Source organism: Sarcophilus harrisii, chromosome 5 (assembly GCF_902635505.1).
Source record: "Sarcophilus harrisii chromosome 5, mSarHar1.11, whole genome shotgun sequence".
In the NCBI taxonomy this organism is placed as follows: domain Eukaryota; kingdom Metazoa; phylum Chordata; class Mammalia; order Dasyuromorphia; family Dasyuridae; genus Sarcophilus; species Sarcophilus harrisii.
In genome coordinates this window covers 54,181,456-54,194,404 of record NC_045430.1, presented here as the reverse complement: position 1 = coordinate 54,194,404, position 12,949 = coordinate 54,181,456, and positions in this window count along the sequence as shown.

Sequence of the window (12,949 nt, the reverse complement as noted above, 5' to 3'; positions counted from 1 at the left end):
CTGGCAGATCTTTCTGAGTCTGAAGAAATCACTAGGACTCCTTTGTACTGCTGATATTTGATTCTCCCTGTTCTTATTTTTCATGTAATTTGCATCCCAGGAGGAAAGGGCAATGCACTAGGGAAGGAAACATTCCAAGAGTGTCCACCATAAATATGACCAAATGGCTTGGGACGGAGATAAAGAAAGACATCCCCCAATCCAAAAATCTAGATCTCTAAGGAATTGTATTGAAATGGATCAAGACCAATCTTTGGAATGGTGTGGTAGATTGAATGGTAAATTAGGATTTCAGGGGCTGGCTCAGAAACTAGAGAAGATAAGATTCCAGTAGGTCTAAGAGAGAAGACCTAATAAGTGGTAAAAGATTAAAGGATCTCAAAGGAGAGCTTTAAATCTACCACTGGCCATTTCTCAGGTATCATCTTTCTTAATCTCTCTGCAGTATTTGACATTGTCAAACCCTCTCTTTCTTTATATCCTCTCCTATCTGAGAATTCATGACACTGTTTTCTTGGTTCTTCTTCCCCTCTGTTCTCTCAGTTACCTTTTTATGTAAATAATTCCCAGATCTATATATATCCATTTATGTTCCTCTCCTGTAGGACTATAGATCTAGAGCCCATCTATTTCAACTCTCTTATCAAGGAAACTGGGGTTTAGGGACATTAAGTGACCTTTCTAAAGGGAAAAAAAAAAGAATTTGAGCCTAGTTCCTCTGATTCCAGATCTAATATGCTTTATACTCTACTACACTAATCGCTGAAGTCTCCCAAACTCAACATTTTTTTAAAAAATCACATCTTTCTCCCTCAAACCCATCATTGCTCTGTTGAAGGTACTGCCATCATTTTAGTCATCTAGTTTCTCAGTTTCAGAGCCACTCTTGCCTCTTTACTCTTTTTTATCACATCCAATAGATTGATAAATCTTTGTGAGTTTATCCTCTCATTCCCATTTCTTCTCCATACACATGTCTATCCTCTTAGTTTAAGATTTCATACTACCTTTCTTACTCTATTACAATAATTCCCTAGAGGCTTCCTTAATTCAAATCTTCCCACACTACAAGCCATCCTCTGGCCTCAAAATGATCCAGCAGTTTCTTCTTGCCTCCTTGTGATAAAACACAAACTCCTTTTTTTTGGCCCTTCATAATATAATTCAAACCCATTTCCTCAAGTTATTCTCCCATGTACTCTTTGCTTCAACTTTGCTATTATTTATACAAGATATTCTATCTCCTTGGATCATTATAGTTTTTCTCATTTCCATTCCATTCTCATTTCCCAACGTCACTCAGAAATCCCTAGTTTCATTTATAAGGTTCAGCATAAGACCTGCTTCCTACATGAGGCTCCTTGACTCCCCCAGCTGCTAATACTTCCCACCATCCCTTAAAGAATCTTGCATCTACTTTGATTATATTCTACAATTTCAGCTCCTATGTACATCTTGTTTCCCTTTTAGAATTCCAGGTTTTTGAATACCAGGCTCATTTTCTATTTCTCATAATTAATACCTTTCTAGATAACTTCTCTACCAACAGTTCTACCATAAAGCACTAAATAAATGCTAGCTATTATTATTATTAAAGATGGATACATGGGCATGGTTCAAAGATGGTAGAGAGTAAACAGGACATTTTCCTGAGCATCCCTTCCTCATAATCAATACTAAATCAAGCCCCTGAATGGATTTTAGAGTGACAAACCCCTCAAACATTTAGAGTGTAATAATTTTCTAAATTAAGAAAGGACTTCAGGAAAGGTCTGTCTCTCTGGACCAGGGGGAATGCAGCCCAGTGCAGGTAGAGGACAGAGACATGCAGGGAGGCCCTGTGCCAAAATATTGGTTACACTAGTATTGGTTACACTATCTGGTTCAGAAGTCCAACCATGAGACCTCCAATGCAACTACAAAAGGCAAATTGTGAGCCTCTGAACTCCAATATAATAACATTCAGGACTTGACCAGGCCCACCCAGGACAGTGGCAAAACCTACAGTACCACCAGCCCCATCCCCAATCCTAACCCAGTACATTCAGTGAAAAATCCCTGTCTGCCTGCAAAAGAACTTGGGATAATTTCCCCAGTACCCCAAAATCAGAACTCAACTTTTAAAAATAAACAAAAAAAAGCAAAAAGAGCTCTGACTATAAAAAGCTACTATGGAGACAGGGAAGATCAGAACACAAACCCAGAAAAGGCAAAATACTACCTTCAGGTGAAGCCTCAAAGAGGAATATAAACTGATCTCCAACTCAAAAGGCTCTCTTGGAAGAATTCGAAAAGGCATCTTAAAAGATACATAGAAGAAACATTAGAAAAAGAAAAGAATGCTATGAAGTATGAATCTTTGGAGGAAAGAGCCAATAGCTTGGAAAAGAAAACACAGAAATTGTCTGAAGTAAACAACTTCTATAAAAAATAAATTTTACAAAATGAGGAAAAAATAAATTGAAGAAAACAACTTTTAAAAAAATAAATTTGGTAAAATGGAAAAAGAAAACAATTCCTTGAAAAATGGAAAAAAAGAACAACTTCTTAAAAAATAGAATTGTTGGGGCAGTTAGGTACTACTTGCCAGAGAACTACTAGCCACTGCTTAAAACTCAAAGGACTTGGCGGTGCCCTAGACCCTCCTAGAGGAGCCTGTTCTATAATCGATAAACCCCAATACACCTCACCCCTTCTTGCTTATCAGTCTATGTACTGCCATCGTCAGCTCACCCCAACAGGGTCCCAAAGTGAGCAAAATCATGAAACCATAAAAACGTTAGGTCAAGGTGTAGCATATGAAGGGGGAAGCAATGGGTTACATTTTCTATATTAGAACATAACGGATTGTCTATTGAAACAAAGACATGAAGGAGGATTTAGTAGTAAATTAAGAATAGAGAGCTTAATTGAAATAGGCAATAGGGTGCATACACACCGCTGTCACCCTCCTCAATAAAGTAACCTTTAATACCTAATTAGAATACACCAAAAAGAGGAGAAAAGTTGTAACATGGTAAGTGTACTGGAAAGTGCACTTGGACAATCAAAATGTAGCTTAATTAAAGCATTTAGCTTACACCTAAAAGACTTCAGCTAATCCTGACCATTTTGAGCTAGATCTAGTCCTAGAAATACCTAATTAAACTATTTATGACACCTACAAAACATTTATAAGCCCTAGTATAGGTGATAGAACAGACTAACCCCTAGGCACAATAGAGAAAGTACCATGAGGGAACGTTGAAAGATCCCATCCTGTAAGCGGCAAAAAGCAAGGATTGCACCTTCTACCTTTTGCATAACGATTTAGCTAGTTAAACCAGACAAAACGAATTAAAGCCCGTCCTCCCAAAATTAAGTGAGCTATTGTAGAACAGTTGTCAGAACAAACAGTGGATAGACAGCACCAGCCCTGAAGTCAGGAGGACCTGAGTTCAAATTTGGTCTCAGACACTTAACCCTTCCTAATTGTGTGACTCTGGGCAAGTCACTTAACCCCAATTGCCCCAGCCAAAAAAAAAAAAAAATTAATGTCACAAGATATGGTGCTGATTTCTAAACCAGGAAGAATCAAAAAAGAAAAAACAAATTATCAACAAATTTCCTTAATGAATATTCATTCAAAAATCTTAAATAAAATATTAGTAAAGAGATTACAGCAACTCATCACCAGAATAATATATTATGATCAAGTAGGAATGCAGAACTGACTCAATATCAGAAAACTATCATCATAATTGACCATAACAATAAACAAACTAACAGAAATCATATGATTATCTCAATAGATGCAGGAAAAGCATTTGACAAAATACAATATCCATTCTTATTAAAAACACTGGAGAGCATAGGAATAAATGGAGGGTTGTTTTTTTTAAATGATAAGTAACATTTATCTAAAACCATCAGCAAGTAATGTATATAATGGGGATAAAGTAAAAGTATTCCCAATAAGATCAGAGGTGATAGAAGGTTACCATTGTTACCATTACTATTCAATATTGTGCTAGAAATTTTTGCTTTAGCAATAAGAAAAGAAAAAGAAATTGAAAGAATTAAATTAGGTAATGAGTAAAGTCTTTGCAGATGATATGATGATATACTTAGAGAATCCTAGAGAATCAACTAAAAACTAATAGAAGCAATTAACAACTTTAGTAAAGTTGCAAAATACAAAATAAATCCACATTAATCATCATTTGTACATGTTATTAATAAAGTCCAGCAGCAAGAGATAGAAAGAGAAATCCTATTTAAAATAATTATAGAAAATATAAAATATTAACAAATATTGTAGATAAAAAGTTTTAAATAATATAAAAAAAAATCTTTTAAAACCTACCAAGGCAAAGCCAGAAACTTAATAACAATTATAAAACACTTTTCATACGAATAAAGTTAAATCTAAACAAAGAGAAGAACATCAAATGCTCATAGGTAGGCCAAGCTAATATAATAAAAATGACAATTCTACCTAAATTAATCTACTTACTGCCAGACCAATCAAAAATGGCAAGAAATTACTTTATAGAGCTAGAAAAAATAACAAAATTCATCTGAAAGAACAAAAAGGTCAAGAATTTCAAGGGAATTAATAGGAAAAAATGCAAAGGAAGGTGGCCTACTTGTACCAGCCCTAAAATTGGGTGGACCTAAAACTATATTATAAAGCAATAGCCATCAAAACCATTTGGTCCTGGCTAAGAAATAGAGATCAATGGAACAAGTTAGGTTCACAAGATACATAGTCAATGACTATAGTAATTTAATGTTTAAAAAACCCACAGACTCCATCTAGCTTCTGGGATAAGAATTCACTATTTGACAAAAATTGCTGGGAAAATTGAAAAATAGTATGGCAGAAACTAGACATTGATCAACACCTAACACCTTTACCAAGATAAGGTAGAAGTGGGTTCATAATTTAGACATTACTATAAGCAAATTAGAAAACCAAGTGATATACTTCTCAGATCTATGGAGAAGGGAGGAACTTAAAGCCAAAGGAAGAACTAGAGGACATTATGAAATGCAAAATGGATAATTTTGATTATATTAAATATAAAAGGAGATTCTTCTAATTCTAAATTTATGATACTGTATTTGATTGTCCATTGTGGGGGATTTCTGGAAAAGCAATTTGTATAGGCCCAGGACAGTAATCATCTTATATTATTTTAAAGGCTGCTTAATATTCAGAGTGATAATGAAGTCTTAGGATACTTTTTAAGGATGAGCAAGTACCTGGAAAATGAGGGTGTCTGCAAAGAAGGGAAGATTCATATGAAAGATGCAGTGGATCTTAAAGGCCATTTAGCTCAACCCTCTCTTTTAAAAAATGTGGTTTTTTTTATAAAAATTAACAATAATTTGTTTTCTTTCCCTCTTACCTCCATCATTAGAGAAAAAGAGAAAAGAAAAATAAAACTTTTGTAACAATTATACATAGTTAATACCTGGAAAATGAGGGTGTCTGCAAAGAAGGGAAGATTCATATATTTAAGATGCAGTGGATCTTAAAGGCCATTTAGCTCAACCCTCTCTTTTAAAATATGTGTTTTTAAAATAAAAATTAACAATAATTTGTTTTCTTTCCCTCTTACCTCCATCATTGGAGAAAAAAAAAAAAACCCTTGTAACAATTATACATAGTTAATCAAAATAAATACCCACTTGACTATCTAAAAATGTATGTCTCATTCTGTATTTCAAGTCTGTCATTTCTCTTTTGAGAGGTAAGAAGCATTCTTCCTCTTCATCACTGGTCTTCTGGAACCATAATTGATATTTATCAGAGTTTTGACATTGTTTAATGTTATTTATCTTTACAATATTGTTATATAAATTATTCTCCTTTTTTTGTTGTTGTTGTTCACTTTGTGTCAATTCATATAAATCTTTCCAGGTTTCTCAATACTTTCTTTTAGATAATGTGTATAATTTCTTTGAGACAACAGTATTCCAATGTAATTGTTTACCATAATTTGTTAAATGATTCCCTAATTGATGTGCATCTGTCCTCCCTAGTTATCTTTTCTTTGTCATTACAAAAAAGAGCTGCTATCAGTATTTTTGTACATATAGGTTCCTTTCTTCTTCCTTTGATTTCTTTGGGCCCACTCTCATTTTACAGATGTGGAAACTGAAGTATAGGGAGAACAAGAAGTTTATCCAACATCACCTAAATAGTTATTGACAGAGGTAGATCCCTACCCCAGATTTTCTGACCATTAGATGCCATATCAAATAAAACCTTTTTTTTTTTTTTCCTTTTTTGGGCCAGATCTTATGGCTGAGTCAATTTCTCCCTGATATCACATTAGGCCACTGGTTCTTTAAAGTCACTGTTATTTATTACAAGGAAATTGCACAGATTTATAAGAGAGGGAAAATATTTAAAGAGAGGTAAACTTTTTTTTAAACCATTCCTGTAATTTTTTTCAGTATAGGAGTCTTTCTCTACCAATGAAAATCAGCAACTAGTTTGAATAACTGAGATTTCCCAATCCTGAGGTGGCACTCTATCTACGACCCCATGCTGCCTTTCTAACATTCTTCATTATAGAGGATTAATACCAAGTAATAAAATTTAGAGAAGAATCTCACCTAGAACTAGTCAGAGATGACAGGCTCACACTCTGGAGTTCTTGTCCAGGCTCCTGATCAACTACTTGCCAGCATCTCTCTTGGGATTTCTGATTCATCTCTTAGACATCTTAATAGTGTAAAATTATTAATTCCCTCCAGAACTACAGATTTTGGGGGACAGTGTTCACATCAGAATTAACCCTCTCAGGTAGCTGCAGACTACAGGAGGAGAGATCTCATAACCAAACAGAATCGTGAATCATAGATAAATGGGAAGACTCATTTATTTGGGTCTTCTTTATAGAATATAACAGTTCTATTATAATCTGTCCATTAAACAAAAATTTGATGCCCTACTTATTATATGTCAGATAACAGGGATAGAAAGGCAAAAATAAAACAATCTCTGTCCTCAAGGAGTTTATATTTAAATGAGATAACATACATATAAATAAGCATACATAAGACTCTGTCCTGAATCATCTTCTCTTCTTTATACAATCTCACTCAAAGGTCAAGGTCTTCCATTGCATCCTGGACCATCACCAGTCATCTTGACTTACATCTTGGACCTGGATGATTCTGGAAGAAAAAGTGAGGCTGATGATTTTGCACAGCTCTGGCTTACAATTCACTTGTAAGTCCAGACATTATTCTCATGAGTCATTGGTCCTCTTCAACAACAAAGGATGAGTAGCAATATGTGAATAGTAATAGATACACCCTGGGGACTTAACCTGCCTGTTCAAGTTGGGCAGTACTTGCAATCATCATAATCATCATTTCCTTATCTTTCTCATCCTATTCCTCTTCCTCCTCCTTCTCTTCCTCCATCATCATCATCATCATCTTCTTCTTCTTCTTCTTCTTCTTCTTCTTCTTCTTCTTCTTCTTCTTCTTCTTCTTCTTCTTTTCCTCCTCCTCCTCCTCCTCCTCCTCCTCCTCCTTCTCTTTCTTCTCTTTCTTCTCTGCCTCTTCCTCTTCTTTTTTTCCCCTTCTTTTTCTCTGTCCACATAGGAAGCCATACCTTCCTATGTGGATGCTCTATTCAAAGGAATATAAATTCTGATTACTTAGATTTTATAAGATATCTTGGGATTTGGGGGCCAATTTTTAAAAAATTTCTTATATATTTTATCTTCCCCCCTCCCAAAAAAAACTAGACAATTAATTCTGTCTTGTGAGGTTTTCTTTGTTAAATTAATAATTAATTTAAAACAAATACAAAATATAGAAGAAAAAAATTGTCATATACATAGCAGAACCTAAGAGAAGATTCAGAATATAAAACAAATAAATTTCCATTTCAAGAGGGCCTCTATAATAAATATTACACATTTTGTTCAGAGCTATCCATTTTTTCTTTGCTTCCTAGTAGGTTTTCTTGTGTTCTCTGCTATGCACTTTTAACTTTATTCTTTTCTCCCCTCTTCCCCCCAAGAAGGCTACAATTAAGTATCATTATAATTATATATACATATATATGTATACATGCATACACACTATACATATATATATATATAATCATACATGTATATATACAAAAAGATCTATATGACACTATCTATATAACATCTTCTGATTCTCTAAAGGTGGATAACATCTTCCTTCATAAGTACACACTTTTCTATTTTTCCAAATTCATCAATTTGTCATTTCCTACAGCACAGAAATATTCCAGTCTTATACTGGTTAGTTATTTTAAATTGTCTAAAACAATATTGATAGATATGGTTCACATATAGTGTAGTTTCCCTACTTTTCTCTTTCATTAAATCTCTTTTAGCGTTAATTTTGTCTTAGATCATGATTACTATCCCTGCTTTGTTTACCTAATAAAGTCTATGTTTCTGTGATCTGTCATTTCCTCTCTCTCCTGACTCCTCTGCTTTACTTCTGTCTGCTACTTTGCCCTCCTGTTACTTAACCTACCCTCCTCCCAATCCCATTATTCTCTCAGCTTTACCCTTTTGTTTCTATATGAATTTAAAAGACTTTTATAGCCTTCGAAATATACAGATGTTGCTTCTTCTTCATCCCATTCCCATTAATCTACACACTCTTGTATAACACTCCCCTCCCAATTGTATTCCCTTACACTCTTCTTTCTTTATAAATTTTTATCCCAGATCTAATGTGAATAGGGATCCCTCTAAAAATCTTTCTATTATTCTTTTCCCCCACTCCTTATCCTCTTAGCCTCTTATTTCTTTCTAACATTGGAAGACTTTTATATCCATATATGTATATATATAATTTTTTTCTTGTTGCTTATAATATTTACATCCAGATTTAAAAGTGACTATTTGATATTACTCTTTCATGTAGGAGTGGCTTCTTCTTTTTCTTTGCTTCAGTATCCTTCACTGAAGATGAACCTTCACCTTCTCTATGTTGACTTTCTATGGTTGGATTCCTTCTCCTTTGCCTGCCCACTTCGTCGTCTTCTTCTTTTTTTTAAATAGGGACTTATTATTCTAAGCACTTCTAGTGACTAGGAGGTGGGGGATGATGCCTCTGATCTCGGGTCCTCCTTCAGTTCTTTCCTCAGACTTGAACTGAAACTAAGAATTCTGCCTTCCTGAAAATGTCCACAGCCAACAGCATCCCTTCCCCACAGCATGTGCTGATTTCTTTTCACCCAGGGCCACACCTCCAGCAGCACAGATGGGCCTGATGTCCCTTATCAACAGAGTTTCCCTCAATCTTCCCCCACTTAGGTATTCCACTCTCTCCTAGAGGTGAAAATTTCTATGTCTTTTTTATAAGAAGTTTGAGGCTGGGGCTTCTATTCAATGCCCCCAGCCCTAGATTTCCAAGTGAAAAGAGAGTACTTATCTTGGAGTTTCAAGTCACTCAATAGGAATAAAGACCCAGATCTCCAACTGAATGAAACCACTTAAATTTGAGCGACTGGAAATAGTCCTGGGCTAATCTTCAACTCAATAGAGGGTGTAGCTAGTCCCTGCAAGATTTCCAACAGAATGAAACCACTTAACTGCCCTGAAGGATGGGTCTCTGTCAGAGGAAAATTTCAGAGTTCACCCCATCATTTTTCAGGGTTCACCCCCATCAGTCTCTGGGCCCACTACTTGCTGTATCTATATATAGGTCAAACGTCCATCCTGGGATTTTTCATCAGATCTTTTCCAGTTATCCCGAGGACACTGTTTTTATTTTTCAGCTCTACATTTTTCTCCAAAATACTATCTTGTATTATCTGTGGGGAAAATCTGGAGAGCTCAGAATTTTCTGACCTTCTCTGTCATCTCAGAATTTTCTCCTATAGTTTTCATTTATGATCCTTGAAATATAGCTCTGAAAAAAAACAGGCTTTGAGAAAACTCAATAAGAATCAAATTGAACTTTTTAACAATGCCTTTAAACCCAAATCACTTTGGTTTTTACTAATTGACCAATAATAGTTCTCAGCCCAAACCTCACATTCATTGTTTGGGTTTTGATGGTTCAGAGTTAGTGCAAATAACAATTATTTCCTATTCTGTACAGAAACTCTGAGGGTCTTCTCTCCTCAGATTGATTCTTTTGGAAAGGTAAACTGATTATCTTTTGTCTTAATTCTTACCTAATCTTTAATCATTGAATTGATGTCACTTCAGACAAAATGAGACCTGGGAAAGACCCGAACTTAAAAAGGTCAAGATCCCCCAATGCAACCTGGGTCATCATTGCCTTAATTTATATCTTGCCAGTAGAACCAAATTACAGTGAGGCTGATGATTTTGCATAACTCTGCACCAGTTGCTGTTGAATTATTTCAGTTTTGTCTGACTTTTTGTAGTCATCTCCCATTTGGGTTTTCTTGGCAAAGATACTAGAGTGGTTAGCCACTTCCAGCTCATTTTACAGATAAGGATACTGAAGCAAACAAGGTAAAGTGACTTGCCTTTGGATACTAATTGTCTAAGGCTAGATTTGAATTCAGGAGTCCAGAGTATAGTGCCTGGTTTAAATGTGCTTAGCTCAATTCAAAGACCCTTTTCAGAAGGCAGACTACAGAGCAAAGACATTTTTGTCCACAACAGCTCTGAAAAATCATATATAGCATTATAAAAGAGCTGAATTATAAAGTAACTAAGTCAAGAAAATTACAGATCTCCTATATATTGAAATACAAAGTATAGCCAAAGGAAATAGAAAATAACTGGGGAGGAGGAAGGAGGAGAGGATACCAACCAACAATTAGAGTCATTAGTAAAGGTTTCCTTAGCAGTTGAGTTGAGCCTTGAAGGTAACTGGGAGAGTTCCAAGAGAAGGAGGCAAAGAATAAATATATGTCCTTTGGAACAACTTAACCAGGGTAATAAGTATCCTTAAAGGACTTGACCAACAAAATTGCAAACCAACCATCTAAGGTTATTTTAAATAAAAGCACCTTCCTCATTTGTTTCCTCCATCTTTGCAAAGATAAGAGTCAGATTTAACTCAGACTCTGTGAGCTGGGAGAAATAATAATTTTCCACAACTTAGACTGAACTCAGAAAGGAGGTGGTGCCTCAGAATTTTCAGTAACCATAGAAATCACAGACTATCTGAGCCAGGAACCATCAGAGGGTAGTTGGTACAATCCTTCATTTTACAGATAAGGAAATCAAATCAGTAAAGTGACTTGATTCTTAGGGAACTGGAATGAGTTTCTTCCAACTGTACTGCTGGAGAAACTGAGGCAAGATAGAGATTAGAGAGTTTTTAATATTTTATTAAGAGGGAGCGATTGACTGGGGATAAAACAGGAACCCTGTTGACACCAGTTGGATGAATTGGACTCTTGTCTCAAAGCTTACAGCAGGAAGCAAGGGATTCCAGAGACTCATAGGGCTCCAGCAATCAAAGAAACAAAGGCAGAGGTGGGGGTAGAGCACTGGTGAGCAGGAACTTCCAGGAACAGACCATAAATTTGGTTCTGACAGGTTAGGAGTAAGGAAGGTTCATAAATTCTGATAAGTTGGAAGGAACTAAGATGTCTAAGATAGAAGATCTGCGCACCTCTCTTGAGATAAACTATCTGCATTTTATGACTCTTTAGAATGCTAGTGGTTAGGGCTCCCAATTCTAATTATCTCAGTCCTAATGGCCTTAATTATACCAAAGCTAATGAGGGGGTTTCCCAGCTCCCAGATGAAGCAGAATAATTCAAGGAAACTGAGGCAGAGCAATTTAGGGAAACTGAGGCATAACACAACTCAGTCCAGCAGATCTTGTGTTTCTTACATTATCTCCTTCAGAAACTTTTTTTTTTCCACACAAAAGCATAAAAAATATTTTTCTCTCCTAGTAAGAAAAAATATGAGGATGGATCTGAAGAAGTAATCTGAAATAGTTAAAGTTAAGGGTCAACGAGGTTTTAACTAGATTTCCCTCTGAAAATATGTGGACTTTAATACTAAGATATATTCTTCATAAATTATATTTGGGAATTTTGCCAATGACTAAAACACAGTTGTGAGACCACTGATAGGTTAATTGAACTGGAATGGCTCATTTAATATAACCCCTCATATAATGGAAGCCAAGATAAGTAAAATAACTTTCACACATTCATAATAACAGAATTGGTGCTAGACCATCAATGCTAACTGAAGCTGGAATGTTTTTTAATTTTTTCCAATCAATTAAATAAAATTTTGTTTCTTCTTTTTGCAGTTTTTCGCTGGCTACTTCAAAAAAGAAAGATGGCAATAGTAACTTGAAGAGAAAAAATTATAGACATTTTAGCAGAAAGAAATATAGATAAAATAGAGAAGTTAAGTACAATTCATTTGAACATTCTGGTCAAGTTGTTCTTGAGTTGTGATCACTTTGGTTAGTTATGATCAGTTCAACAAACTATTAAGAGACTGCTAGATACAAAGCCAGTCCCCTACATTGGAAATACAAAGATAAAAATCAAAACAGACCTTGCCCTCAACCTATTTGTATTCTGTCAATGATGAAACTCGGAGAGATATAATAGGCAAAAGTATTAATTTGGCAGCAGTAAAAGGTATCAAATATTCCACCAACATTTAATGCTTTATGTAAAAATAAACAAATATATTTTTCTCATTATTATGCAAATTTGCTCCCATCTTTAATAAATAGCAAAATTATGTATATATCAAAAAAAAATTTTGAAGTAAATTTCTTTGTGATTTATTAACAGTAAATGTTTAATTTGATACCTATATACCTAGGTATATAATGTTTGGGCTAGCTTTCTGGAGGATCTCTGGACAGGTCTTGGTGGAGAAGTGATGAAGGCAGGAGACTCATGAGGAGGATGGTCAAAGATGGAGTCCAGAGTCTTCTTTGTGTCTGTGTCCATGACTCTTCATTCCCAGTCCTCTCAGCCTTTAAA